General features: G+C 36.4%; 1 protein-coding gene across 2 annotated transcripts in view; it reads left to right on the plus strand.

The window, feature by feature from the left end:
- SOX5 (SRY-box transcription factor 5) overlaps positions 1–25,817 on the plus strand; it is a 964,162-nt gene that overhangs the window by 174,938 nt on the left and 763,407 nt on the right. The window lies entirely within an intron of this gene.

A 25,817-nucleotide genomic window follows, 5' to 3' on the forward strand; every position in this document is an offset into this window, starting at 1 on the left:
CATGTATGAAAAGGATGGAGTAGGGCCATCATTTAGTAGGAGATAGAATCTGAGTTCTTTATCTTATACTGATAGTCACTGTATCTCTCTCTCTCACACCCTGTTGTGACCAATGGCAAACCTTATTTGAGACAGCCAGTCAAAACACTGTAAAATAGTCTATGGCCATAGAAGAGAAAGGAATGCATTGGTTAATATGAGGATCTGACCCTAAGGCCTTGCTTTCACTGTTACCACAGTAAATAAGCGAGGTAATGAACCATAGATGTTAGTGTGTCGTCAGTGTCTTACAGTTTTGTCATCCTGGGTAGCCACCATTAAGAAAGACAGAGTGCCCTCTATGAATATGTATTTAGTACCAGATACAGCAATTTATTCTTTTGAAGAGCACTTTATCGTTTTGGTTTTGATAAATATACAAGCAATAATCAGTAGTTAGGAGTTTCAGGCTAAAATGGATGCCATTATTAGTGATTTATCAACTTTTCCTGTGGATTCCATGTGTATCACCAAGACTGAATCGTGCTACCCAGAACTACAGCTGCAAATATCCAATTTTTAGAAAAGCTCACTCTAGAAACCTCTTGTGCTATGAACCCTTTGGTTCTCAGAAATACAGTAGTCACTAATTTCCCAACTCTGAATATGTAAAATAAAGTATTCGCACAAAAAACCTAGGAGGCTGCATAGGTCAGAACATTTGTTTAAATTAATATAGAATTAACTTTTTCAGTTCCAGCTCCCTTTCTCCCATCTATTTGCCTTGCTAATAAGGCCTTACTTACTCCTGTGTAGTTACCCTGTGCCTCGATCTCTTGTCTTTTTGGATTTTTTATTCTGATTTGAGCAGACTGTCCTAGTTCACATAGAGAACGTCCATAATAATCAAAAAACATAAAGGCTATTCAATAAATAAGGATGATGACAACCATGAAATTTAACCCAAACTGGGCAGAATAGCATCTCACAGCACAGACTTCTAAGACATTTTGAAACTTGGTTTTTACAGATATTTTTCTCTGCCTGAAACTTGTGTGCTAGTTCTGTTTATATAAGGGAATAGTGACATCCTGTGTGTAGCTAGCCTAATTGCCTCTGTAATTAACCTATTTGAGAAGGAAGTTATACAGAAATCAAATATCACTGAGTACTGAAAGAGGCAATTTTGTCTTAAAGCAAGCCTCTAACTTGACCAGAGGTTGAGGACAAAACAAAAAGATTCTGTCTCCTTCCCTTCTTATTTTATTCAGCACATCCCTTCCTTCCTCCTTCTCTTCCTTCTTTCCTTTTCTTGTCTGTATACAATTCCACTAGTTCTTTCCATTTTTCTTCCTACTGCCTTCATTTGCTATATTCTAAGGTAAAGATCTAGTGTTATTATGAGTGAATATTCTATTTTTAAAATAGAATTGGGGAAAGATGTAAGTGTGGTAAAAGGAGATAGCCTTTTTGTTTCCATGCTATTCATATGTCTTTTTTTGGTCAAGGATAGGATATGAATCATTTTGGTGTCTTAGAGGCTGATGGAAAATATCTTAGCCTTCTTCCTATCCCTGGATAAAATACATATTAATTAAATTTAGAGAAGGACATGTGAGCATGGCAGAGCAGGATTCCTCTTGACCTCTTAAATCCAGAAGAAACTATTGGAAGGCAATATATTATAGTAGAAAGAGTACAGTTTTGGGGGTCAGAATTATTCATATTTCACCCCAAATGTATGGCTAAGGGGAAACAAGAAGAGCAATTTTTTTTCCAAAAGTGCCCTTTTCAACTTTTAACAGGTAATATATTGCAGGAGATTTAAGAAAACAGTGAGAGAAAGCAATAGCAAGAGGCACGTAGGAGAAATTAGTCAAGTGTCCTGCTGCTCGTGTCCTAACTTACCCACCAAACCGCAGCAAGACCCAACTCTCAGGGCTTCACCCAGCCCCAGCCTCATAATCCTCCAACCCATAATCACAATGGTATTTTGAATCAGATCGCTTGTGTAAGACTTTTTTCATGAGATAACAAATGTCATGTTAAATGGTTATCTTTTTCAAGTCAGGTAACTACGTTTGTATTTTGCATGTTATACTGACTTGGAAGAACTTAGTTTCAAGTTATGACCGCTACTAAAAAGAATTTCCTTGTGAAATATTTGAAAATTTTAAGCCAAAGTAAACATAATCGCTGCATTATATAATGATTGCTGAGTGCAGAGTAGTTGGAATGGAAATGGTTTGGGATTTCAGACTGCAGTGGACTTGGACTCCTCAACTTCTAGGATAATCCTTCTGTGCCTCAGTTTCTTTATCTGTGATGTGGGGATAAAAATTTCTCTTTTGTAAGGTAATCATGAGACTTCAGTGAAGAAATATTCCTGTAACACCATGCCTAGTACCTGTAAATAAATGCTTAATAAATAGTAGCTAATATTATTTCAGATAATGTTTGATAAAGCAAAATGATTTGGATACTAGTTTATTGTGAAGGAATTTAATCTCATCTGGTTGAACTATTAAATCTTTACTGTAGTAACATTTCACTTCTATTGATAATTTGTGTTAGCGATAGCTACATTACCATTCTTGGAAGATGGTACAATGATATTTTTTTTTTTGAAAGCTTAGAAAGTATTATTCCTTGGGAAAGATAGGAAGCAAAAGAGGAGAAAGAAACTCCACAGAGAGTTCTCCTGTGCATCACCATTGTGATTAATCCTATAATCACTAATGATCATCAGATTGAAAAAAAGACTCTTTTTGAGTAAAAGGAAACCCTCAGCTCTACTAAAATGGTCGTTTGGTCATGGCTGTGTTTTGGCAATTGTGCTAATTAACTATAGTATCTATGATCATTGGGATGTCCAGCAATTTTACACAAATCTCCCATCTGTTTCATTGGTGATCTTCATTGAGATGGGGAGTTATATGAATAAGAAACTCAGAAAACCATCCTCTGGAGATTCGGATTCAGTCACTGCTTATTATTACAAGATAAAAATTCACTCATCCATTCAACAAATATTTACTGGGTGTGTATTACATGCCACCCACTGTGTCAGTCTTGAAAATATAGTCATGAACAAAACAGACAAGGCACAGGACCTCACAGATTTTATGGCCTGACAGAGAAGGTACATAACATAAAACAAGTAGTTACAATTCTATGTGTAAGTCTCATGATAGAGAAAATTTTTTGGTCTTTTAGCCAAACTGAGTTGGGAATTTTCAATGATGGGTGGTGTGGTTAAGGATATTCCTTCCTCCTTTGAATTTCCATAGCATTTTATCTGTACTTCCATTTGGAAATACCTTCCATTTTGCATTCTAGTGTCTTATGATGGTGGCATCTCTTCTAGACTGCAGGTTCCTTAGGTGCCAGGCAGGCTACCTGTGGATTCTTCTTAGCATCTTTCAAAGAACATACGTTTGCACACTGCGTATAGTAAGCACTAAGTAAATGCTGTTCAGGGAATGAAGCAAAGAAAAAGTCCTAAGAGGTTTATTTCCATTATCTTTTTTGTTTTAAATTCTTAGATATTTCACTTTGAAATTTCTCCTTCACGTTAATGGTGGTTAAAGGAAGGTAAATAACCAATTCAAAGTTATTTTCCCTCCTTTTTTCCCTCCCTCTCACCTACTATTCTGTCAAAATTTAATCCACAGCAATCTCCTCTGGAAGAAGTTAATTATTTGTAAGACTTTCCAAGTTTGCTATACAGAAGTCTGACTTTAGTTGCCACATGCAAATAATAATGGAAGAAGCATCTGTTATTTGTGTTCTGGCACATTTTGGGATGTCATGATCAACCTTTTTTCTGTCTATCAGTGGATCTATCAAGAGACTCAATGTTTAGGTTTTAAAAAGTCAGAACTCTTCGTTAGTTATGAGAGAGGTAGAACTTTAACCTGTGGTTTAGTACACATTTGCCATTGCTCAAGTCAGAGCACTCAGAAATTCTAAAAACTAAAACTGAATTTTGACAGCTTTTAAAAAGTAGGAAAATAATCAGCTCTTATACAGAATCCAATCCATAGCTTAAGAAAATTCAGTGTTAAAAATGATACAGGAGGGATTTTGGCAAAATGAATGAAGCCCTTGCATATTCTTCTGGAAGGATCTGAGCTGCACTTGCTATTGAGAAACCTGAGCTCGGTGTTGCCTATGAGCTGGGGTGTAATTTAGTGAGCTGACAGGAGGAGTGAAGTATCTCCTCAATATCTGTGTTTGGCAGAAGAGATGAATGCATACATCAGGAAACAATGTTTAAGTGTTTTATTTCCTTATTTCAGCCTGTCAAGCTGTCAGTATAGTTAATGGCCACCGAGAGAGAGAGAGAGAGAGAGAGAGAGAGAGAGAGAGAGAGAGAGAAAGAGAGAGGAGGAGGAACAGAGAGAAACAAAGGTGCTATGGCATCTGAAAATAAAGAAACCAGGAAAGCATTTGCATGTTTCTGTGGCATAATGGTCAGTCAGACAAAAATAACTCACTATATTCATCTCTCTACTAAAGCCAGATGTGCTGGTTTTCTACCTACAGTCCCCCTTTTGTGCCTTCGTTCATGTCCTTCGTAATTGCTTTACCTCACTTTGATCTCTGTGATTCCTTTCATTCCTTTCATTCCAATCAATTCCTAGATTGATTATCAATACTTCAGGGATTATTTTATCTTATATTGATAGTATCCAATTTTGCTCAGTTTTCCAAGTTCACTATCTCGTTTGTATTGTTTATAAAATCTGGTATTAATGCTGTTCATAGAAAAATGTTCACTCTTGTACACAAAATATTCCCTTTTTATCCTTTTCAGTGTTTTATAGTCTGCAAAGAATAAGTTGGATTTTGACCTATTGCATGTTGCTTTTAAAAAAAATGCTTAAAGTGAAATGCTTAAATTAGACATTTACTCTTAGGAGTACAGCACTATTTTAAATTTCTAGAAAAATCTTAGCACAGCCAGGGCATTTTATTTTATAAAAAGGAAGTATTTATATCGGATCATTTTCATACTGGAAATAAGTTATTTTTCCACAGAAAGGGAAAAGCCTCTAATCATTCACATCTATGTCAAACTGAATTTTAAATCTTTGAATTCACTCCAGTGGTGAATACTTTTCATAATGAACACTTACAGTTGCCTTGTAAACTGAAAGCATTTAATTAGGAAAAAAATTGTTTTTTAAATGTCAATTTAAAAATTGCTTGGAAGAGAATCTCAGGGTCGGGTGTCCAGCATGAGATCCATGCCCCACTCTCTATCCCCCAGCCCCCAGGTGATGTGGGCTATCGGCCAGGCTAGGAACCACACTGTCCTTGTCATGGAAGGAGCACTGCTCTGGTTATCAGTAGAATTCTGGCTGATTTCTAACATTATCATTCACTCGCTGAGTAACCTTGGGACAAACCACAAGCTTTGGGGGGAGCACCTTTTTTCAACTCTATACAATGTGTATGATCTTTTCCAGCTCTAAAATCTTGTGACTTCATTATATTAGTGAGGTTTTAAAAAGTTTTAAACATAAGAGCTGAGTTAAAATACACACACATAGTTTCTTATTGGTTTTGTTCTTAGTTTGAGTTAGTAGAAGGAAACAAACAACAACAAAAAGTCAAAGAATCTCCTCTCTCATGCTCAGTTTGGTTTAAGAGTTCTTGATTGGAGCTCTCTTTTCATATCAATCATGAAAATTTTTTCGTGAAAATGAAAATTTACCATTCTGTCCTTTGACCTTCAGATGCAAAACTGAACTCTTCTCCACCCACCCAAACATGGTTCTTCATCAATGCTCGTATCTTAACAAATGACACCACCATGCATCTTATTGTGTTAGCCAGAAACCAGGAGTCACCCTCCTTCTCATTTATCTTTGATATCCTGGGTTGATTTTACCCCCTAAAATATTGGTCATCTGTCAACTTCTTTTTATCTCCACCATTGTCCATCCTGGGCCAAGGTGCCTTCTTTCCTGGATTCTGTAATAACCTCCCAATTGAGAGTCTTTCTATACTATTCTTGCCACCCTGTGCTCTAGTAGATGCTCAGTACTGAAAAGAGATTTAAAAATGCATATCTGATCATAGGTCTTCCTTAATGCAAACCCATCAGTGGCTTTCCATTGTTGTTAGGATAAAGACCAAAATTCGTATGATGGCCTGCAAGGCCCCGCATGATCTATCGTATTCTACTCCCCGTCACTTTCTGCACTTTAGGCACACTGGCCATCCTTTAGTTCTCACACGTGATGCACTCCCTTCCCATCTTAGGGCAATTGAGGTTTTTTTCCTTCTGTCTAGAAAGCTCTTCACTTCCAACTCATTCTTTTCAGATCAGCTGAAATGACATTTCCTAGGAGAGGATTTCCTGATGCCCCAGATGTGACTGAGTCCGCTTGTTATATGCTCATATAGAATACTGTGCATTTTCCTCCAGAGCATTTTTCACAGTTTATCGTTTTATATTAGCACGGTGGTTTGGTTAATTTTAATCTAATCTATAAGACTATAAGCTTGGTAAGAGTAGGGACCTTGACTATTTTGTTTACCGCTGATTCCCTAATTCCCAAACAGTGTGTGGTATATAGTAGGTTCTTAAGAAATATTTGTTGAGTAAAAAAATAAATGAATCAATGGAAGAGAAGTGCTCACTTATGCAGGAACACCTCCTTCATTCCCACATATACTCTTTCCAGCCCTATTGGTACCTACAAAGCATTATCATTTTTCTTACAATGCTCCTTTCCACAGCAGGGAATGGTAATCTGTGAACCTGCCCTCATTTCTCATTCTCTGTTCGAGCAACATCTGAATACAGCTTCAACCCTTTTCTTTGCTCCTCTGAGGTTAAAGAGGAGTGTAAGATCTCTAGGCTTGTTGCTGCACTCTTGAGATGAGGTCTAAAATTGTCCATAGCTCAGTGCAAGAAATACGGGTAGAGAAGAGACTCCTCCAGAGTTTCTTTACAGGAAATGAAGACTGCATTTTCTGGACTCCCCCATTTGTTCAAGTAAAGAGGTTGCTCCATAGAGGGTACACAAATCTCAGGTTGACCTGGTGAATCAGAGTGTCAGATTCCTGTCTTGACATAACACATTGACACAGGTTATTGGCAAGGATAGCTTTTGGAGATGGAGAAGGTTCGAGATATGGAATTTAATTAAGACAGGGTATTTATTATTGTCTGCTTTTCAAGGATATTATATTCTCCATGAAATATTATGATCTGGGAAACCAGAGCCCCTGCCATGCACCTCATGCATTAGAAGGCCTCTACTTACCCTCCTCTGGCTGTGCCCCTCACCCCTGGGTGGGTGACAAATCCACTAGGCCCTATTCTAGACATGATCCAGGAATCTCATACCTTGTAATTCCCTGTCCACAGACTTCACACCTGTCGACAAGGCCTGCGCAGGCTTCTTCCATGTCTGTCCTTCAGAGGTCATAATCCGCCACTGAGGTGTGCAGTCCTAGGCCTGAGGGTGGCCAAAAGGCAGCCGTTTAAGAAGAGCTGGCCACAGAGAAGGGTGCCTCCCTTTGTCCTCTTGTCCTTGGTCCACAAATGTTAGGGAGATGCTGGAGAGTAGATGGGTGCTTTAGGAAGAAGGTATATAATAAGAAGAGAAGAGGACAGAGGATAAAGCCTTGAGGAATATAACATTAAGGCCTACACAAGTTAATACCTGACTAGACGGATAAATAAGTGTCTGAGTAAAATAACTTTTTAAAAGAGAAATTAACTAGAAAAACCAGAATTAAAAGTAGAACCTTGATTTTTATAGCATGACTCTCATATCTAGTCAATACAAGCCATGAATAAATGTGACATTTGTTCTAGAGAGAAAGCTCATGTCAGTGATTCATGTCATGAACCTGTGGGAGCCAGTTATCATGGCTCCACTGGAGCTCAGTCTGTTATTCAAATTTTTTTAGAGAATTGAGGTTTGATTTTGTTTCAATATTTGTTTCTCATTATATAATTAATGTATATTATTTTCCCAGAATTTTCAGTAGTGAGGTAGATAGGACTGGTTATTCTCATTATGGAGAGGAAGAATTAACAATATAAGTAGGAAGTTAATAGCATAGTTAGAATTTATTGTCACGAAAACACCTGCCCATTCATTGCTGTCCTCAGCGAACAAAATCTCAATGATGCTACTGGAGGAAATCAGGAAGGAACAAAGTATGGGACCTCTTAGCTTTAAGATGATTAAACAATTTCATTCAACAGGCAGCTCTTTTCCTTTAAGCCAACAGCTTTCTCTTTCACAGTACCTTCAGAATCTTTTTGCAAAGTTGAAAGAGCTTTAATTTTAATCTAACTATTATATTCAAGACATTAATGACCTGGATCACCGAAAATAACCATGGTAACAGGTGAGAAATCAAAGATAGTTAATTTAATTGCCACAGAAAGAAAATAAGTGCAAATAATCTATAATTCTTCATTCCCAATATGTACATGTTATTTTCTTACTACATTAATTACCCAATAGTTAGACAGAAATTATCTAGTTGTAGCTCTGTGAGTCCCCATTGCATTCATGTAATGGTTTTCACTCTAATAACTAATCATTATAATTTCTTACCTCAGCAGTTTAGGCTGCTAGGAACTGGGTAACATGTTCATTCAGTTGACATTAGCAATTTTTAATAACAATAAAAATGATACTGTAAGTATAGTGGAAAGGAATTAAGCAGTTCTTTCAACCTAGTTACCTAAAGGCCACTCTAATTCAGTGCCTCCCCACACACTGCTAATGATCTGGGACTGCTTCTTAGACATTCCTCTCAATTTCTTAACTCTGCTTCTAGGACTGACTGGAATATTCCCACAGAACCCTGTTCAGAAGCAAGGAGAAAGTTGTAGAATCCTATCTTGGAACATGTGTAGAATCACTGCCAGAGCTATTAGATATTTTTTTGTGTGTCTATTATGTGTCAAATCTTTTGCTAGGCCTGGGGATGCAGTGGTGAATAAGACAGGGATAAAGGTACACATGATAACGCAGGAAATCATGACTAATGAGCAAGTTTATATTGTTTTAATTTTCATTTAGTCCATATTGTTATCGACAGTAAATAGATGGTATTTAAATTTCACAACTGTGTGCAAGAATCTTGTAATATAACAATGTAGGGGATAATCAGTTGTATAATTAAAAATAATATCGACCATCTATTGAATGCTTTCTTTGTTCTTTCTATGGTCATTTAATACTCACACAGACATACTTCCTACCCCCGTAAGTGAATTCTTTTATCTCCATTTTCACATGAGGAAATTAAGGTTAAATAGTTGACCAAAGGTCATCTGAGCAAGTAAGTGAGAGAGAGCAGATCTCCGTCTTGGCTGGGCTCTACCAAGTTCTAAGGTTTCTGCAGAAAGAATAATCAAGAGCCTTTTGAGCTCTGGCACTCATAGCCAGTGCTCATTGAATACGATGTTTGATTTTAATTGATTTTGTTCTCTATTTTAATTCCAGACTATACCAAAACCATTTCAGAAAGAATCTATCCCATCTTTTAGATTGGTTTCTCAACCTCCTATGGCAATTCTGTCTCAAAAACTGTCTCAGTAAGAAACAAAAAAATGAATAAATGAACAAAGATAGATACATGCTAAAAAGGAAATACAGAACCGCTTCACATCCATTAGGACAACTACCATCAAAAAAAAAAAAACATGGGCAGGCCTGGTGGCATAGTGGTTAAGTTTGCACACTCTGCTTTGGCAGCCTGGGGTTTGCGGTTTTGGATCCCAGGCACAGCCCTACACACCACTCATCAAGCCATCCTGCAGTGGTGTCCCACATACAAAATAGAGGAAGACTGGCACAGATGTTAGCTCAGGGACAATGTTCCTCAAACAAAAAGGAGGAAGATTGGCAACAGATGTTAGCTCAAGGACAATCTTCCTCACCAAAAAAAGAAAAGAAAAACAAACAGAAAATAACAAGTGTCCGTGAGGATGTGGAGAAATCAGAATCCTTGTGCACTGTTGGTGGAAATGTAAAATGGTTTAGCCACTTTGGAAAACAGTATGGCAGTTCCTCAAAAAATTAAACATATGATTTACCATGTGATCCAGCAATTCCACTTTTGTGTATATATCTAAAAGAATTGAAGGTAGAGTCTCAAAGAGATATTTATATACCCGTGTTCATAACAGCATTATTCACAATAGCCCAAAGTGTAAGAAACTCAAACGACCATCAATGAATAAATGGATTAACAAATGAGTAATTATATGGTATTACTCATCTTTAAAAAGAAAGGAAATTTTGACATATGCTACAACATGGATGAACCCTGAGGCCATTATACAAATGAAATAAGCCAGTCACAAAAAGACAAATACTGTATGTTTCCACTTATATAAGGTACCTAGAGTAGTTAAAATTATAGAGACAAAAAGTAAAATGGTAGTTGCCAGGGGCTGGGGTGAGTGGGGGAAAGGGACTTGTTGTTTAGTGGGTATAGAGTTTCAGTTTTGCAAGATGAAAAGAGTTCTGGAGATTGATTGCACAACAATGTGAATGTTTTTAACACTACTGTACACTTCAAAATGTTGAAGATAGTGAATTTTGTGTTCTGTCTTTTACGACATTAAACATTTTTAAAAAAGAAATGTGGAAGGTTATATGACACAGAGGACCTAAGGAGAGGGGAGAACTTCATTAGGTAAGTTGTTCAGCAAAGATATACACAATGCAGTGAAGCCAGCTCTTACCAAAGCCAAGGAGAGAGCTCTCCAGGCAGAAGGATCCAAGAATGTAAATCCCTGGGTTGAGAAAGAACTAGATGTGTTTGAATGAAAAGGAAGTCAATGTAAGAGCAACATAGTGGCAAATGATAAGCTTGAAGAGAGGTAGAAGGGGCTGCTCATAGGAGGACCACTAGACATGGATTTGGGGACCATATTATTATTATTATTATTATTATTATTACATGTCAGCTTTATTTCCAAGGGCTCTTTGTACCTTAGGAGATCACAAACTTTAGAGAGTATCCATTTTGTTTCAAAAATAGTAATTGGCACAGTTATTAATGTCATGATTCAAGTGTCTCTTATTGCACAGTTTAAAAAAATGTTCAGAAGTGGTATGTTAACTTGGTGGATTTCATTTTTATTTATTAACTATATATTTTTCGAAGCGAATGCAATCTGAAGGAATTTCCCTTTCTATCTGTCTACCTTGGTAAAATACCAGTGAACCACTACTTAAAACACTACATTCATTTTTATACTTGAAAGTACTTCAAAGCGTCTCTGGAAGTTTTCTGGGGCCAGGTCAGTTCATCAATCCTCACTACAGTGATTTCAGAGACTCTGGAGACCCTAGTTTAAGCAATTAGTATTGCTAACTTTGCTGAAACTGTCTAGTGCTAAACTTAGCAGTGTCGATTCATGACAAATAGTTTAATATTGTAGTCACATCCTGGAGTTGTTAACATACAGAATTTAAAAGTTTATCAAAATGGCAGCTGTCATCATTTAAATACATTTTCTTAAGTATATTCCAAAAAGTAAAAGTTGCTAAAATTCAAATATGAGTTTTATTGTTAAATATCCCCTCATACATTGATTTTCTTTGATGGAAAAGCCATTCTTTAAAGTATTATTAATCTTGAAAAAGATTTATATCCCCGTTAACAAAACAATACATTTATTCTATACTCTGCACCATATATACTTTTTTCTATTTCAAAAATGTCTGGAAATTTCATCCTACTTTGGAAAATTGTTCTCTACTATTCAAGGCTCAAAATGGCACAGTAATTTGGAAAGTTCTCATCTGACTTTTCTTACTTATTTCTCACCTGACATTTGTCTCAGATTATCAGTAATGTGGAAAGATTCTGGGAAAATTTCCCTAAATGCATCGATGATGTTCATTCCCCCACATTTCAGTAGAGGGACCTGAATCTGGAAGATTGGAAGTTTGACTTTGAAGAAAAGCAGAAATATATTCATAATGGGATGACATGTCAGTTGAAACTTAAAGTTGATGAAGTGTGAGTGTGTTTGGACCAGACAATCAAACACTGAGACAGGGCAGTATGAGTGATTTATGGAACAAAATGAGAGGAACACCTTCCTGGGCTGCCTTGTTTATACTAAATGTGCAATAGTAGATCAGAAAGAATAGCTGTACTCAAAGAGCAACAGAACAAGTGTGCAGCTAATGTGAACAAGCCCCAAATTAAGCCAGTAGCACCCAAGGGTTTATACATCCTCCTTCAAGACAGTTCTGTTAATGCCTTCAGTGAAGTAGGGATAAACTTCATGGTTTATCCATGTGCAATCTAAGACTTTAAATATTTCAAAAGAAATAATGGGGATGAAAATATTTAATATTTTAAAATACTTTTAGATCAGAGGACAAATGGTTAAGTGCAATAATCGTATCATCTTTTTAGAATTATCAATGTTAATTTTGTACTTTTTCATTTGGAGTATCAATATTCATAGTCTTATTATTAAACTACTTATAGTAATAATTCATACAATCAATAACAAGTAAAGGGTTGTAAAGACCATGACTCTTTTCTTAATAAGATTTTTAATAGTTTGGAAGATCCAACTGAAACACAAAACAATAGAGCTAGCAAGTGCTTTTTGGGTGGCTGTAGGGTGGAAAACCAGCTGAGAAAAAGGGCTGGGTGGGCTGGAGTCCCTGCAGAGGGTGCAGGTACTTAGAACTTGAGCTAATCTTGGAGTTAGTATAATCAGAGGTGGGCCCTGAAGATTTGGTCCCCTGAAGTCTTGGAAAGTGAAAGTTCTGTGAACTTTTAGTATTTATGGTAAAATACCCGGGAATTTTGCATTCTGTCCCACAATATAGCTGTGTTCATGCTAAAAGAATGTTTGCATTATAGTCAAATTATGTAATTTTTTTTTCCAACTGATATACCAGGAAGTTATAGTCTTTTTCACCCATGATGAAAATGGGGGTCTCTCACACCCCCATACATCCTCAGAAATATGACTGACACTCCAGTTTGAGAAGCATGGCTATACAGAATCACAAAGCATTTAAACAGAAGAGCCTTTTCTTGGCCATTAGCATGTAATGGGGCTGAGTAAATAACAGTTTCTTTAATCATTAAAAGACTCTCATACCATATGGTATGTGTACACATTCTTTTGTAGGTGTTTGATGGGCTTTATAAGCAGCCCAGGTTTCCTTTTTATAAGTATAACTGGGGCCCAGATGGTTCCATGTGCTGATAAGAGTACATTTTCAATAATATGCTCTATGATTGGGTGCAAAATCAACATCCTCCAAGTTTTACTTTTAAAGTACAAGCCTTTGTTTTGTATTTCCGCCTGAAGCCTTTTTGACCTTTGTCAAAAATATTTTTCAGTTATTCAGAGCACATTGGTGTGCTCTAAAAAAAGACCACCCAGGCACATCCCTTTCAGTTGGCAAATTCCACTTAGAATGTGAAGTACAGAAGCATTCTATAACTGATGAGAACTATAGAGTCATTTGAATGTTTGAAAAAGGTCAAGACTCTTTTGTCAGCTCACAGAGGCTGGTCTCTCTGGCTTTGTGTCGTCTTGTTAAACAGCGTGACACAGCGGTCATCTGCACTCATCTCCAGTTTGGAAACTTGGCCCGGCACTATTCAGGGGCAGCAGTAGTTTTCGGTGGTGCCAGAATTGCTCCCCACGTCGTCCCTATTTGTTTCAAATACTAAATCACAAGCTGGCCAAGTAGCAATGAGAGCACAGAGTGGAAAGGATAAGGGACGTAAAAGAGATTTTTAAGGCACCATTTGTGCTTTACATGATTTTAATTTCTTTGATGAGCATGACCACCTTTCTCAAGTGCCTAAATTCTTAAATCCTCCAATTATAAGGTAGTTCTAAAACCTTTTTGCCAACAATCCCCAAGTTATCAATTTACACACCTTACAGTGGGCTTCCTGGCCACAACGTTGCTGCCCCTGCCCCCACCAAATATTTCCCTTTCTCCATTGCTTATTTCTGTCTTGGATCCTTCCCCTCGGAGCACCCTCCAATTTCTTACTTGTGACTCAAACAGAGCAGCTTGTTTTTTGGCAGGAACATTCATTCAGTTATTCATTTAGTAAATATTTAGTAAGTATCTGCTATGTGCATATAATGTCCTTGAGATTAGGGATATAACCATGAATAAGACAAAATCTACCAAATGTGAAGCTGAGATCAGATTAAAGATATAGACTGAACATTATGATACCCTAGGTTGGTTCTACAGATAGATATATTTTCCCTCTTTCTTTCATCTATGAAACATATATATGTATAAAATCATATATATGCATGTAAAAACCATATATATAATTTCTTTTGTATCCTTGTTTTGTCTTTCGCTAACGGACTATAGTTCAAATAGAAGGGAGCAGGGCTTGGGGCTAGGGGGAGGCAGAGAACCAAGGAGCAATCTGGTTTATCCTACATCTCTTTCCTTTTGTTACCATGACCATGAGTAGAGGGGATAAATTATAAAGAGAAGAACCAGAAGAGAAGTGATGGAGGCAGACTTATCATAGGGAGTAGAAGAAGACAAAGATGGTGAGTAGGAAGCCCATCTGGACCTCCAAGAGACTCCTCAAGACACTGGTCTGGCACTTTTTCCACTTGATACTTTACATCCGTGTTAACCTCTTACTTCTACATTTTCTTTGTGACGTGAGAGGGGATGACTGTTAAATTCGATTCTTAGAACAATTAAGAGTTACTAGTTTAAAAAGGTAGGTGTGGGCATTTTAAGCCACAGGCGTAAGTGATGTTAAGTAGAAATTAGGTGACACGTGATAAAATTAGTTTGATGTGGCTAGGGAGGGGTGTAGGTATGGGGAATTGATGAACCTAGAAAATTAGGTAGGAGTCAAATAAAGAAAGTTTTTTATTTACCATTTAGTACTTTATTCTGAACACTATATGGATCCTTTAAATAAATACAAATCACATAGTCAGATTTACAATTTAGATAGATCATTCTGGTTGCATTGTGGGGTTGAATGGAAGGGTAGAAAGACTAAGGTCAGGCGGTCAGATAGGAAGCTGTTGAAGGAGCCCAAACGAGAAGAGATGAGTTTCTAAATTAAGGCAGCAGCAGGAGGAATAGATAATAGGGAAGATATGTAAGAGATATTAAGGATCTATAAGACTTAGTGACCAATTGGATATGAAGGACGGGGGAGTTTCTAGGGTTATGTCAAAGTTTCCAACCTTGGTAACTAGGAGGATTTTAATAGCAAAAAATCAAAGAAACAAGTTTTGACAGGATGATGTAATTGGTTCATCTGGGGAGAGAATAAATTTGTGGTGCCTGTAGGACATCTAATTGGAGAGATCTAGTAGGAAAGTGGAGATGTGTAGGTCTGGATCTCAGCAGAGAGGTCTAGGATGGAGGTGTAGATTTGGTTAGAAATTGATGATTAAAGAGTTGAGATTAAGTCACTCAGAGTGAGTGCAAGAACTGAGAAAAGAAGAGAATCAAGACTAGAGCCCCGAGAAAGATTGCATTTCAGGTATGTTAAGAGTATAAGATGAATAAGGTCTGAAGACCCAGTATAAAACATGGTGATCATAGTTGATAGCACTGTATTGTGCAACTGAAATTTAAGAGAGTAGAACTTAAATCTTCTCACCAAAAAAAAGAAAAAAAGGTAAATATGTGAGGTGGTGTATGTTTAACTCAATGGGGGGAATCCTTTGACAATGTATATGTATATTAAATCATCATGCTGTACACTTTAAGTATCTTACAATTTTATTTGTCAATTATACCTCAGTAAAGCTGAAAAAGATAAAAATATTGAGAGAAAATTAAAAAAAAAGAATCAAATTAAGTTTATAGGCTGATCTGAGAACCTAATCACAATGTTTGATGTTATTTATAATTTGAGATTTCCTGCAAATTCTGGGTGGAAAGAATTAAAAATGAACCTTAGAGCTCTACATGTCAGTAAATTAGGACTTAGTTTTAAAGTAATTTTACGTAGTCTATGTGTCAGTTGAGGACGAGTCGGGAAAACAGCCCATGTCCAATAGTTCTATAGAGGGAATCTAACACGGGGAATTAGTTAAGATGGAGGTTAACAATAGCAGGAAGCAACTACTACCAGTAGAGCTGGAGCAACCAAGGGAGGAGGTGGTGTTACCAGAACTCAGGAGCCAAGGCTGCCCTGTGGGACTGGACCCAAGGTGGCAGCTACCCTCAGAGGGAGGGGGTGTCTTGTGGGAACTAGTCCCCCCAGGGGAATGCAGCATTTGGTAGAGATGCTTCCTGAAACAGGGAGAAAAGCCTTCTCTCTCCTCCCACTTACTTTATTCTGCCAGTTCCTCTCGTTAGAAGAATCTGATTTAAAGCTAGTTAGCAATGGAGCTGGAGAAATATTATATACAAGATGTAACCCCCTGTGATATAAGGAGTACAGGGTGAGGGTTAGTCTCAACTGAGAGCAAACAGACAAGTGACAGGCATATCTCTAAATAGATTTTCTAAAAGTCATTATTATAAAAGTAGAGAATCAATAAGACATGATGTTTGATTTTTTTGTATTACTAATTGGGTGCTTTTGCTCTTATCAAACTAAAACTCTATTGCAAGTAGGTTACAATCATTTTTTTAGTTACCTCACAATGTAAGAACATTTGTACTATGACATTTCCATAAGACTGTGCCTTTTGCCGAGGTTAGTAAGACCTAAGAACCAAAATTTGCAAAAACTGATGTTTGGTTGCCCAAATGGCTATTAGAGCTAGAACCACTGAGTACACTAAATTTATACATTACATCAGTGTTCTTGCTGAGTCTTCTCCCCCGATTCAACAGCCTCGGTGGGCATGTGCACTTCATAAAAATGAACTAATAAAAAATCCTTCTGACAATTAGGCTTCTCTTGCTGGGCTTAAAATAAGGGAGTGTGTAGCTCTGCATTAAAAGGTGTGCTCTTGATATAGTCTTTTTTGAGGTTCTCAATCAAAGGGCTCTGCTTTTTAGTGAGACCTTTAAACAGCATCAGCCTTTCCCTCAAAAGAGAAAGGCTAAAAAGAGTGCCAGACTCAATTGAACTTAACAGAAAATCCATTGGTGACCAATGAAGCAGAAAGGATGTGCTCAAATCGCTGGGTTGAACGCTCTGTTGTCTAGATCAGACAAGCCCGTTTAGTGTCTGCTGGTTCACACCAGAGTCAGATAAAGTTCACCAGCTTTAGCTCCCGGATATTTAATGGCAGTGTTGACCAGTTTTAGTGGGAAACCAATGGACAAAAAATCTGTGGGTGGATTAACTGGGTCAAACTAGTCTCTTTTGCTTGGATTTTAATTCCCTGGGTAGTGAATTGGGTGCCAAAGCTTTACCATAATATTGTCATGTTGAGTAGTATTTAATTTATTTGGTTCAATCTAATACTAGGTCTAAGATGATCTTAAAATATCCATTCTTTAAATACACTACCTTTCAAAGCAGTTTATTAAGTCAAGAGTGTGAAATAATTTACATGATAATTTGAAAACAAACAAACAGAAAACCGCTTCTCTGCTGTCTTAGGCTGGGTTCCCTGGAAAAAGACTCTGAGAGGGAGATTGCGTGCAGGCTGTTTATTGAAGAGGGCTCTCGGGAACCTCTGTAAGAGATAGAGCAAGCAGGATGAGACAGAGGCTGCTGGTGATCTGCAAGATAGCCATTCATCGTTATGCCAAATACAGACAAGTGGGCTGAGCCACTGTACCACCCTGCCCGTGCCCGCACCCCCCTTCCCCCCGCCTCCCCCCCAGCACATCCAGACATTGCCCAGGAGAGTTTTACCTTGGGGAAGCCAGTTCCTTTAGCTGAGGGAAATTTCCATCTTCCAGAAGTGACTCAGTTGTGAGCTCTGCAGCTAACTTTCCCCACAGCCAGGGAAATGACTGCCTGGATCCTGAAAGGGGACCTTCATGGCACACCACATCTGATCTTGTCCCAAGTGTCCACTTGTCACATCCACCACTGTAATTCCAGTGTGAATTACCAGCATTTTATGGCTATACTGATGCAGTTGCCACATAATGTTATCCTTTAATGCAATTATTTCTTTGTTCTATTTTCCCCATTTTATCCAATGATCTTTGGAAAGTGCAAATCTGATTCTATCACTTCTCTAAAGAACCCTTCAGTGGCTCTCACTGCACTCAGAATAAACCCTCAACTCCCTAACAAGGCTGAAAGTTTCCTGCCCTGGCTATCTCTGTGGCTTCATATCTTGCCATTTAAATTTTTTGCTTTTTGTGCTATAACCACCATGTCCTTCTTACCTCAGGGCCTTTGCACACATTGTACCCTCTGCCTAGACTGCTGCAGCTCTTTCTGCTGCTCCCCAGCTGTTTCATGCCCCATTAATAAAAGCCCTGCCGTGAATCCTTTCCTGGTTCTCCAGAGGGGGTCAAATTCTTGTCACATCTCCTCCATAGTTCACTGCACTGAATCCAGTACTTTTTCTCAGTAACTGTGTGTGTGTGTGTGTGTGTGTGTGTGTGTGTGTGTGTGAGAGAGAGAGAGAGAGATACAGACAGACAGACTGATTACTTATATAATGTCTGTTTCTACCATCAGACTGTAAGCTCCAGGAGAGCAGGGAAGCTGACCACTTTGTTCAGCACTGCACCCTGCCCTGACGCATAGTGTGTGACCAGTCAGTATTTGTGGAATAAACAGGAATGAATAATCAACCTGAAAACAAAATCTGGAGATGACTCTGGTCAACTTAAAAAGTATAGTATGAAGCATCACTGCCATTTCAAGCATCATACATCAGCTTTTATTTCCTAATTATAGGTCCAAAGTATAATATATATATTTCACTTTTCTACTTTTCCCTATATTCCTAGTCTTTCTTGTTCTCTTTAGAATATATATATGTCCATATATACACACACAAATACATATATACACACACACACACACATATGCATATATATACATGTATTGTATATACATAGTATGGAATGAGTTTTACGTGAAGAACAAAACACACACTTAGCTGGTCTCATCTTCTTTTATAGATATCTTGGCCTTTTAGCATTTTAACACATGATAGTGTATACACCCACTAAGGATTTCAAATATTTTGTATAAAGTATAGAAAATAATTGAAATAGCCAAGCAAATCAGCAATAAAGTAAAATATTTAAAATAGCTGTAAAATAAAATATTTTATAAATATGAATGCTTATGTAAACTCAGGCCTTGATATTAAAGAATATTGGGAATGAATCAATACTAGGCTTTACATGATTTATATTCAACCAGGTAAGTAAAGTTTCTATTACTTATATTTGTGTTTCAAAAACCAGGGGAAAGAAAGATCTTGACATCCCTTAAATAAATGATTTAAAATGTTTTACTCCTTTAATTTTACATTTAAAGATAACGTGGAATGCATCTCAGTCTAGGTGAAACAACTCATCTTCTTATGCAAAAAATTTTTGTTGTGCCACCTTCTGAATACATGTGATTCTAGAAAGTTCTTGCATCATTTCTTAATACCAAATAATTCTACATTCAGTTTATATTGTGTGACCTACTTACAGTTGGATAAAAATCGTATTGAATAAAGTTTCAGTGCCTTCAAGTTTAACCCATTTGCAACAATTTCCTTTCCTGGTCTAGTGGTGGTGTCATTTTTAAGACTATTTTGTGGCAATGTCATTTCTAAGAGCTCAAGTAATACATGTCCACAAAACCAAAAAGAGACAATGTGAGAACCCCATCTTTTAAGTCAGATTCAGATATATAAAGCCAAAAGACTGGATAATGGTGTTAATACATCTGAGAATTATGAACTGGAAATAGTGTCTGATTAAAGAACTTATGGGGGGCCGGCCTGGTGGCATAGTAGTTAAGTTCGTGCGCTCCGCTTTGGCGGCCCAGGGTTCACAAGTTCAGATCATGGGTGCGGATCTATGCACTGCTTATCTAAGCCATGCTGTGGTGGCGTCCCACATACAAAATAGAGGAAGGTGGGCACAGATGTTAGCTCAGAGCCATCTTCCTCAGCAAAAAGAGGAGGATTGGCAATGGACGTTAGCTCAGAGCCAGTCTTCCTCACAAAAAAATGTAATGAGAAAGAAAAGAAAGAAGGGGGGGGGGAGGGAGGGAGGAAAGAAAGAAGGGAAGAAGGAAGAAAAGAAAAGAAAGAACTTATAGGAAGTAGAGTGAATGTCATTCATATGGTCAGGTGTTAAACGCCATATAGACAAAGGAAACTCTTGCTAATATTCTCTCTGGAGACGTTACTCTTTTAGATTTTTCCAAAAACACTAAGTGGCTGATCATTGCTTGGGCTCTGGTAATGTGATGATCCCTTTGCCAGCTAAATCATTAAATGCAACAAAGAATTCTGAAATCTCAAACTCTTAGAGTTTCCTTCCAGTAAGCATCCAAGTGTGGTTTAACTTAAACTTATATTACATGCATTTGGTAGATAACTTCCACAAAAAATTTATTTTGGCTAATATAGGTCCATTTACAAAGCTTATTTGCTTGGAAAACGCCCAGAGGTTTGCATTTGACTGTGAAATGTCTGGGCCCCATCCTCACTCCCTGCTCAACTTGGTTTCTTGTTCATAAAAGAGGATTGTATTCACCACTCTGTAGTGACAGCTATGCCTACAGGTTGTCCTCTTTTCTTCTCTCTCATACCTCTTCTGAGATATTTTAATTTTATTCTTATTTCTCATGCTTCTAAAAGAGAGGGGGGATTTTCCTTTTTTTAATTTTTTTTTGAAAATTATATTTATCTAGTAAAATAAGATGGTTTCTATAATAGATACTTTATGGAATTAAGAATTATTATTGTATGAGAATTTCTAAAGTGTTTGAATACTATATTCAGTTGCACCTGAATGATGGGTTTGAGTCTTCATGCAAAAATTTGATTTTCTATTTGATTTTCTTGCTTCTCACTGGGTGCTATAAATGGGAATTCTTCAGTGGCTGGGATCATGTCTTATTGATCTCGTCCCCCTGAGCGCAGAACAGTTCTTGGTACAGCTTTGAATGATATGCTGAACTTGGACATAAAAAATCATATCCCCATATTTTATTTCCAAGTCTGAATTTAGGAAATAGTAGTCAATTGCGTGTTAGTGTCAAGAAGAATATAATTTTATGGCTATATAAAAGATAGTATACCTAGCATGGAACCAGCAGCTATTGAAAGTATATTTGATAAAATATTCCAATTCCCAAGCCTGGGAATTATATTGAGAATTTGGCTAATGAAAGCAGACAGTTGTAAATAGAATCTACAGAGAATGTGCCTAATCTGAACCCTTTTGATATGTGGAGTTAAGGACAGTGATAAAATAATAAGGTTTATTTTTTTATTTTTATTTTTTTTGTGAGGAAGATCAGCCCTGAGCTAACATCTGCCAATCCTCCTCTTTTTGCTGAGGAAGACCGGCTCTGAGCTAACATCTGTGCCCATCTTCCTCTACTTATTTGGGACGCCACCACAGCATGGCCTGACAAGCTGTGCGTGGGTGTGTGTCCAGGATCCGACCCCGGGCCTTCAGCAACGGAGCATGTGCACTTAACCCACTACGCCACAGGGCCAGCCCCAATAAGGTTTATATTCAAGATCACAGTTTAAGTTTTCTGTACATTTCCTGGTGTCACTAGCCTGTCCTTCAAAATACCAGCACCCTCTTCCCAATCAGAACCTGCCCATAAAAAAGGATAACCCTCTCACACCCTACTGTAAATTTGGTAAATATTTTTAATTCCTCTAAGGACGTATTCCTTATAGCATAGTAGTTAAGGGGGTGGGCCTTGGAGCCAAATTACCTGGGTTTGACCCCAGTGTCTCACTTACTCTCTGAGTGACCTCAAACAAGTGATTTAACGTCTCCCATCCTCAGTTTCCTCAGCTGTAAAATCTCCCATCCTCAATTTCCTCAGCTGTAGAATGGGGATAATAATAGTTGCTGGGAGGATTAAGTAAGCTAATATATGTAATGCACTTCTAACAGTGCCTAGCACATGCTAAAATGCTCAATAAAGGCTATTAGTTTGATATAGTAAAATGAAAGTGAAAGGCAGGGCCCTCTCTGATAGAGATTTTGGAATCATGTGATGGATGGAGAATGATCTTGGAAGGAAGCAAGGGCTTTTTTTTTCTTTTGCATCTCTGAAATAGCTACAAGGTGGCTGCGTGGGCTGCACATTATAATGGTTCACACTGGTTAGATCTCAAAGAATCGAGAGGTAGTGGAAAGGAATTTTTCTTTCATGATGCTAAGGAGTTGATTGCTGTGGTTTGTAGCATTAGAATGGGCGAATTGGAGACAAAAGAGCTAAAATCTAATAATTCTTTTATTTTTTTCAAAATAGTTATAATGTTGATTTATTAGAATGAAAGAACTATGTATTTTCACATTTCAGACAGTTGGGAAAATAAAGAATAATGTAAAAATAAAATTACCTTATTATCTCAAGAGCCAAAGAAAATTTACTGTTACTGTTTTATACATTTTCATCCAGATCACTATTTCTTTTGCACATTTGGGATCATAACTGTAAATATGGTATTATATATTGCAGTCATCACAACTTATTTTGATCACAAGTTTTCAGTGAGATTAAATGTTCTTAGCTAATGAGACTTTTAATGATTTGTCGTCATGTGAATATAGTTTAGTCCAGTTTATATGATGTACTACTATTTATTTGACCATTCTCCTATGGGTGGGCATTTAGGTTGTTTGTTCTAAATTATATCTTTGTGCATAAAACTTTGTTTACATCTTTGATTATTTCCTAAAAACAGATCTTTAGAACTGGAACTGAGTGAAAGGACATGAGCATTGTTCTTCTGGCTTCTGGTACTTTTGCATCAGCAGTGTAAAATAGTGCACTGGACTCACTGTCCCCTTGCCAAGATTGAGCATTTTAATGTTAACGTTTGGCAAAATGATAGACACCATAAAGTATCCCCTTATTTTAATTTGACACTTCTTTGATTTTTAGTAAAGCTAAATCTTTTTATATGTTTATTTCCATTTGTATTTCTTAGTCTGTTCACATCCTTTGTCTGTTTTTCTCTTGGGATGTATTTTGTATATGATTATAAATCCTCTTAATATATTAAATTTTTTCTTGTATTTGTTATAAGTATATTCTCAGTCTTTAATCTGCCTTTAAATTTTTAATGTACTCAATGTAAATTTTTGTTTATGCATTGAAATCTATAATTTTTTTTTATTTCTTCTCTTGCTTTTATATTCTGAAAATGTAACTACTTACATGTACTTTCTCCTAATTTTCTTTTTAATGATTTTTTTTTACATTTAATCCTTTTATTTTCTTATTATTTAATTTGGTCTATAGTATAATTTTCTCCCCAAATAGCTAATAGTCCTTCATCCACTCATTAAATAATCTCTTTATAAAATTATTGTATATACTAGAAGTTGTTTCGGATTTATACTATTGTATTAGTTCGCTTCCATTCTGTTTTATTCAATTGATCTGGTTGTTGATTCTTGTACCAGTTGTATCTCTCATTCATTCAGTTGATATGGCTTCTTAATAAATGTTATTAAGGACATTTTCCTTTATTTTTTTACTAAATGAACTTTATACACATTTTGAAATATCCAAAAATGTCCATTGGAATTATTACTAAAGGAGCAGTAACAGCAACCAAAGAAATTAACTAACAATATTGAAAGCTTGAAAGCTGGCAACCTGGCCTTTTTACTGTTATTAGTGGTATAATATGTCTTTTAGGTATTGACTTTTTTTATTAGCCTGTTGGATTGGGACAGATAATTTTTATCATAATAAGGAATTATATACTTCTGTTTTTAATTTACTAAGAGTTTGTTTTTTGTTGTTAAACATCAAGTGGATTTTTTAATATTTTAAAGAGCCATTTTATCCTTTAGTACGATGATCATACTGGTGTGAATTCCTTTATTAATAGATACACTAGTAGTAAACTGTTCTTGGGTTAATGGATAAATCTTTTAAGATACATTAAATTTAGTTTGCCTGCATTTTATTTAGACTTTTCCCATCTGTATTCATAAATAAGTTTAGTTTACATGCCGTCCGTTTGACCAAAACCTTTCTATTTTAATGTTTTACATATTGAGCTTCCATAAAAATTTTATTTTAATTTTCTAAGAAAGTATTCTAGTTAGAAATTTATTTAAAATTTGAAAATCATCAATTTATTCTATACTTTTTTTGCTGACAACTTTGTCCAGTTTAGCATCAGTATTAAACTACTATAATAATATGAATACAATAGCTTCCTATATTTTTCTGTTTTATATCTTCATTCTTAGAAAGTTTGGAAGAATTTGTTGGTGGAAAAAATATGACTCCAAAGCATAATATGGTAACTCTTTTGATATCTTTCATAGTTTTTCATGTTTTGGGGTTTTTTTAATCTTGGTTGAATTTTGATAAGTTTTTATTTCCAAATAACTTCAAACAAATTGAAACCTCCATTTCTTATTAAATCAATGATAGACAATTTATCTGATTACTCACTTTGCAGGATGAGCACATTCTTGTTCCCATCTTTTCATCCACCTTTCTTAACTCTCTTCTACCTCCCAACCTCTGTTAGCTCTGTCAACACTTTTATATTATCACAATTGACAACATTTAATCTCTGTACTGTTACATACTTAAATCTTCTGGGATTTGACTATAGGTTGGCTGTAAAAGATGAAACCAATACACAGTTGAGAATATTTGGGATTTCCTGCTCTCTGGGTTTCAATATCAATGGAGAATATTTCTAGTGTGTATTTCAAACGGTCATTACGTTCTTATACTCTACCACTTGCCTCTGTGACATACTTTCACTTTTATAAACCCTCAGTCAAATTATCTATTCTAACCATTTCCCCTTTACCCTGAAGACTTTCTGCCCACCTATTCAAATCCAGACTGTCTTCTTACTACTGTCTACTGCTTATCTTTTCTCCTGAGTCAGATCTATTTCCTGAACTTCATATCATCTTCTTTCTTGATTTCTCTCCATTATTCCCTAAATTTTATTGGGGGACCACCTTAAATAATGTTCTAACTTATATGCCATTTAAGCCTTCACAGATTTCATATGTGTGAAAGTATTATTATTCTCTCTCACATTTGATTAATAGCATAACTGGGCTTAAAATTCAAAATGGAAAATCATTTTCTTTCAGAGTTTCGAAGCCGTGTTCTTTTGTCTTCTAGAATACAGTGTTGCTAAAAATCAGGTGCCAGGATAATTTGTGTTCCTTTGAGGACATGTTTTTCTCCTTCTTTTTAAGTATTTGGGATCTTTTCTTTGCCTTCATTGTTGTGAAATTTTACCATTGATGTTGTAGGTGTGGATCATTTTTCATTCATAAGATTTATTTTCTTGTTGTATTCTGGGAAATTCTCTACTATTTTTCCTTCAATAATATCCTCCTTTTGTGTTTTTTGGAGATGATATTGCCCAGCTCTTAGACTTTCTGTTTTGATCATCTATACTACTTTTATCTTTTCTCTCAAATATTCTGGCCCTTTCTATTTATTCTATATTCTGGGAACATTCATACCGTTTGCTTCAAACACTTCTATTAATTTTGTTTTTTTCAGCAATTGTATTTTAATATCCTAGAGATCTTTTGGTTTTTCCAATTATTCATTTTTCATAAAATTGGTTTATGGGTGCCAAATATTCTTGAGTCTAATGAGTGGATTCTAAATCAAGTCTTTTAAAGATCTCATCCTTTTTGTTGATAAATTTCAGAGGGCTTTTGTTGTTTGTTTCTTTCTCTTTTGTACTGTAGTCTTTTCTC

This window comes from Ceratotherium simum, chromosome 17, assembly GCF_057802395.1.
Source record: "Ceratotherium simum simum isolate JZ-2026a chromosome 17, ASM5780239v1, whole genome shotgun sequence".
Lineage (NCBI taxonomy): Eukaryota > Metazoa > Chordata > Mammalia > Perissodactyla > Rhinocerotidae > Ceratotherium > Ceratotherium simum.